Raw genomic sequence first — 6,272 nt, 5'->3', positions numbered from 1 at the left:
AAAAACCTTTTTATTTATTTTATATTTTATTTAATAAAAAAAATCATATTAAATAATAAATGATATTATATTATATTATAAATTTTTATTAATAAAATATAAGGTTAATAAAATATATATTATATTTTGCACTATATTTTCACTAATCATTAATCACATTTGTAAGTACCTATTAATTATTAGTGTAGGTGTTAATTTTTTCTGAGATGTATTTGTAAGATTTAGAATCAATTATGGCTAAGCTTAATTAACTAACTGATTTTTATTTGTGTAAATAGGTACCTAAAATATATTTTTATAATATATATATATTATAAATGCAAGGTTTTAAGCTATTATCAATAATATTATGTAGGTAGTGTAAAATGGTAAAATGTAGACAACTAATGAATACTTAATTATTATGACTTACATAAAATACAATATAACATTAATGACTTGTATTACTATATAATGATGAATTCAATGTTTATCTTATAGTAGTATATTGCTATAATTTATTATTAATTGAAATCGTGAAAAGGTGTTATCAAAGTGCATTTTGACCCTGGGTATAGTTTATAAGATCCCTTCAAATTGTATCTATTCAATAAGAAGCATTTATTACATTGTATCCCAATATTTTAAACTCTTCCAACAAATAATTTTTGTATATGTTTTTATTCAATAAACTGATATTCATTCACAATATAAATTATTGACTGTCTAAACTAACCAGATGTCCGGATTAACGAAGACCGAATTAGCTTGATTTTACTGTATATTATGCATGTAAAGATGTATATTTTATAAGTATTGTACTTATATTCATTACTAAACTTAATCTTAAGTTTATTTTTTTACCCAATTATGAATTTATTATAAACCAAATAATTAGTGAACAGTTTCACTTATAATATTGTTAGGTTAGGTAAAATGACTAATTAATAATTAAAGTTTTTAAATTTATAATTTAAACCATTTAATATAATATTATACATAAATCGAGTGGGAAGCCATCTAAATGTTTTAGTAATTACAAATAACATGAATAATAGGATTTTACTAATATTAGGATTTTATAAATATTAGGATTTTACTAATATAAATAATTCATTAATATTAATATTTTAATATATTAATGTAACCATGATTTAATATTTATTTAAATATTTTTTAATATTATTACACATAAGTTAATTAGACTAATAATATTAATATAATTAAAAAATGGGGGGGGGGATGTCCTACTAGACAGAACACAATCAGGGAGGGGGAATGTCCATTTACCCTATATGATACGTATATGGTACGTTTGTAAAAATAATATAATTTGTGATTTGTAATATGATAAAGTATAAAAGTTACACCTGATGACTCATTTTTTAATTTAAAATCAGTTTATTATTTTATTAATATTATGATTTATAATACATATTATGATGTACACAAATATATATTTATTGAATTAAAATATTCGTTCCATTCCTAGTAAGAGAGTTGTCTCTTTGATAGCCCACTCGCAGATGACAGTTTGACATTTTGTAATTTATTATTTATCTGGGTCGGAAATCAATTTCATTAATTTCGACAACGCTTTAATAATGTCGTCCAGCATGATAAACGGTACGCTATCCAGTAACATGGGGTAACAGTTCTCCCGCAAAACGGCCATCTGTTCACTTTAAAACAAACGACAAACATATTAATATAATAACTTCTTTCAATTACTACTCGATGAGTATTAAGAGGATAATGATGGAAATACGATGATGGTTTAAAGGAGGAGGAACTGAGATACTTACGAATTTCCACTTATTATCTTAATTTTTAGGTAATTAATCAAGACGGAAGCACATCTCACTATAGACGATGAAGGAAACAACAACTGGACTAGGTCGTCTAACGCCACCATCAAATTGGAATGTATAATATAAGGTCCGGCATTAATGCAGTTGATTATTTTTCCTTTAAGTATGATCTTTCTAATCTGTGTTAGAAAAAATAACATATATATTATTTATTTATTTATTAAATACAAACAGGCGTATTATACTGCACATATTGAAAAATAAAATTTTAAAAATATTTTGCGTTATTCTATGTATATAAATGAGAAGTCAAAATAGTAGTTTTATTTTGTGTTTATACTAATTTGAATTTAATTTAAAAACATACGGCCCTGTTATTTATTGCTATATCTAAGTTGATCAAATAATAAATATTGAAACAATTTAAAAGTGTTAAAAAATATTCCACTAATAAAAACTTAAAAATAACTAATTTCAAAGAATAACTTTACTTTATTACCAAGTAAAAATATTGCAGACACATTTACTTTACAGAAAAACTACGCAAATTTAAATCAGCAGACGAAAGAAACTAATAGTCTATTATTATGAAAGTAATAATAATAACTGTCTAACTGTTTACTTGTTTTTAGATATGAAAACAGAATGTAACATTATGCAGTATCAAGATTTTATATTTTATAAAGATTTGAAAAATAATATTGTTTTATTTTAGGCTCCAATAACTTCAGACAATCTTAAGAGGATGCTATCCATGCATTTGTTGTCTCAGTCTTACACACGCACGACATAGCAAATTTCCATTCACTAAGTTCAATAGTGTGTTGTTAGTTTTAATATTATAGTGACGTATCATCAATCTTTTAGATAACAATATTATCTGTGCTTAATCGTTGGCGATTTTTCAGTATTTTCATTTTCAAGTAAGATATGTGTATGTGAAATATCAAAAATTAAAAATGCTCATATCTCGCTTGATAATTAAAGTATCGAATAAAAGCCAACGCTTAAGCACAGATAATGTTACTATCTAAAACTGTTATATATATCAATATTTAATATCAAAAAATAACAGCATACTATTGAAACTAGTGAACGAACATTTGTCATGTCGTAAGTGTGTAAGACGGAGACAACAAATGCATGGGTAGCGTCCTAAAATATTAAACACCATTAACCATGTATGCAGCATTATTTGATGTTTCATCACGAGAAGCCTCCTGAACCGTTAGAGGAACAGGGCTTGGCGGGGGAGACGACAAGTCGATTATGTTCTCATTTATCGAGGCCTCTGGTTGACGACGATGACGCATAGGCATAGATAGTCCACTATACTGCTGAGTTTGAGAACTAGAAATTAGTATTTGTTCTTGTTTTTCTCGACGTTGTTGCCGTTGTTGCTTTTGCTTTTGACGCTGTTGATGCAGTTGTTTTTCTTGTAATTCTCGTTGTTGCTGTAGTTGTTGTTGCTTTTGACGTTGTTGAAGCTGTTTTTGTTGTAATTGTCGTTGTTGTTGTTGTTTTTGACGTTGTTGAAGCTGTTGTTGTAGCACTTGTTGTTGATGATGTTGTATCTGGCGTGGCTGAAAAGTGAAACTGTTTAATTAAAATATTTATTGCTAATTTTTTAAATGATAAGACGCAAACAATATATACGCTTTTACTTCAGTGAAAAGGTTAGTATGGACGTAACTGCTAATTTGTTTTTAAATATAAAAACAGTACCTATGTTAAATGCTACAATATAAAATCAATATATCATGATTTTATATTTTATAAAGGTTTGAAAAATGATATTATTTTATTCAATACATCCAGTCAACCTATTTATTTATAGATCCATTATTTATTTATATTTAATAGTAAATACTAAAAATAATTTTAAGCTTAAAATAAATTATTCTTTTGAATACATTGTGAAAAACACACCAAACATTTTTAAAGAACCAAACATATTAAAGCACTTAAATAAAATTGTTATACAACACAAACTTGTTTGTTTTTTGGCAGTTTTTTTTCAAAAGTGCTCATCACTGGCACACTCTTTGGTATTGCTGGTGCTGTTGAAGTGTGAGGAATAGTACTTTCAGCAGCTTCTACTCGAGGAGATGATTTGTTCCAGGCATCTGGTGTATTGACACGGGTTGAAGAATTATTCTGATTAATTAGGAGATGTAAATAAGTCTTCATAGGAGGACAATAATCCTCAAAATTTGTTTTTGGTGGAAAATAATTCTTAATAATCTCAAGACTGGCCACTGTGCAAGATTCACTAACAATAAAATCATTTCTGATACCGTGGACTAGATAACAGAACTTCAGATAGGCCAAGTTCCAATTTTCTATTTTTATAGATTGATGTATTAGGTTTTCTATTTTAAAGCAGAATAGTGGAACATATTTTTGGTTATCTTTAATACAATATGGTACAACGATATTTGAAGAGTTAATCCGTAGAAAACCAAATTTTTCTTGTTGAAAATTTTTATTTTTACACAATAATCTATTATAGCATAGTTCTAAGAATGTATAAAATTCATCAACATCTTCTAAACGGACAATTCAATCTTTTCCTGCGACAAACATTTTTTGCCCGTATACACAGTCACCTTGTTTTTGGTTGATCTCATTTAATAACTTAGCTTCAGGTTCATGTATAAAATGTCTTTTTACTGATGTGCATTTATACATAATATCTGCATGTAAATAATGTATATATTTGCTGAGTAGATGAGTTTCAGCTATACCTACAGATATTAACATTAAATATTCACCATTAATTACTCGTATGATACAGGGTACCTGATATGATCCTTTGATTAATTTCCAAGAAAATTTAACTATATTGCATAAAAGATAATAAAATATAGTGTTTTCATAGGACATTTCAAAACATGAATTAATTCCTAATAACGTACCTTTTATACTTTCTACATATTCGCAATCTTCAGGTAAGATTGCTTGATTGTTTTTTTGATTGATATTCGTTGAAATTGATGCATTAGCCAAACTTTTTGTATAACTGGTTTGGTTTATATAAAAATTAGCCGGAGCCGCAGCCTGTTGTTTTGCTGTAGTTATTGCATTTTTTAGATGATTTTCTTTCATTTTGAGAGCCATTGCTTTAATTTCAGGATCATCATCTTCAATTTTAATAACTATTCCTGTAATTAAATTATACAATTATGTTATAATATAATTAAGTCATAGGTAATTTAGGTAATATTTTAGAAAATTATTTTTGGATTTTATACGTAAAAATGTTGAACAATTAAAATTAAAAAAACATTTTTTCTTGTTTTTTTTTTAAAAATATAATTTTGCTATTATTAATCGTTTAATAGAAAATAACATTTAAAATACTACGTTAAACTCAATATACATTTGTTGAAATCATCAAAATTTAAACTTGCAATTGTAATTATTGTTGGTAGGAATATTTAGTTTGTTATATTTTAATATTTTAATTATTTAATTAAATGTATTTTGGATGATTTTTAAAAATTCTAACGGAAATTAAAAAATCTGTAGTCCATAAAACATAGTCTTTTAACCCATATGGTTTAAATAAAATATCTCAAGAACCCACCACACTGGATACAAAAATATTTAAAAAAATCTCTAAAAACTAGAGAATGCTTCTCTTTCACCTTGCGATATGGCTGAACTTAACGCAAAAAAAACCAAGGTATTTTCATCCAGAAATGTCAGACAAAGGTATTTAGTTAGTAACTATAAGTATATAATATATAATTTACAAACTTTAATTATTGTATTTCAGATTTCAAGCAAAGAGTCATAAGAGACCTTTCAATTTTTAAATGAAAAATTAAGATAATACACGAAAAAAATAATCAATAATTTTGCTGACAGTAGTGACGATTGTGCAGTAGATTCATTAGTGGATTTCCTCTATACGACAAAGATGAATTAAAAACTATAGAAAATAAATTTACCATTGATCCAAAGCCTGTCTGATAAGTAATAATATATTATGTTACTTTACCTATAAAATATTGCTAAATTATGGTTTCTTACAATTAAACTAATAAATTTGTACCTAATCATTTAATTTATGTTTTTTCATTCATTTGAGAGCTTTAAATAGGTAGGGGGAACAAAAGTAGATGTGACTAATTGAAGGAAGATATTTTCAAACAAATTAGCCATGAAACATAGCCGGTTAGGAGGAAAAGGAAAATTAATTTTTTCAAATTTGTTGCTATCTAAAATAATTCTAGGTGAATAAAATGTATTTCTTAGTAAAATTAATTATATGAATATATTTTATATTGCTATAGAAATTATAAATATAGTATGATGAGTAATAATCTTAAAGTTCTAAAAAAATTAAACAGAAAAATATTTACATGGTAATGAGTGGTAAAGTGGCCCCAGTTTTTTGGGACACACGGTATATATATATATATAAATATTAAATACGTATACATTTTGAATACATTTTATAACTCATGACTCACC

General features: G+C 26.0%; 1 pseudogene; it reads right to left on the bottom strand.

Moving 5' to 3' along the window:
* Nucleotides 1-1,436: 1,436 nt before the first annotated feature.
* On the bottom strand, nucleotides 1,437-5,348 carry LOC132948704 (uncharacterized; annotated as a pseudogene).
* Nucleotides 5,349-6,272: the final 924 nt, after the last annotated feature.

Source organism: Metopolophium dirhodum, chromosome 1, assembly GCF_019925205.1.
Source record: "Metopolophium dirhodum isolate CAU chromosome 1, ASM1992520v1, whole genome shotgun sequence".
In the NCBI taxonomy this organism is placed as follows: Eukaryota; Metazoa; Arthropoda; class Insecta; order Hemiptera; family Aphididae; genus Metopolophium; species Metopolophium dirhodum.
Note: the sequence above shows the minus strand (reverse complement) of the source record. Positions and strands in the feature narration are given on the sequence as shown.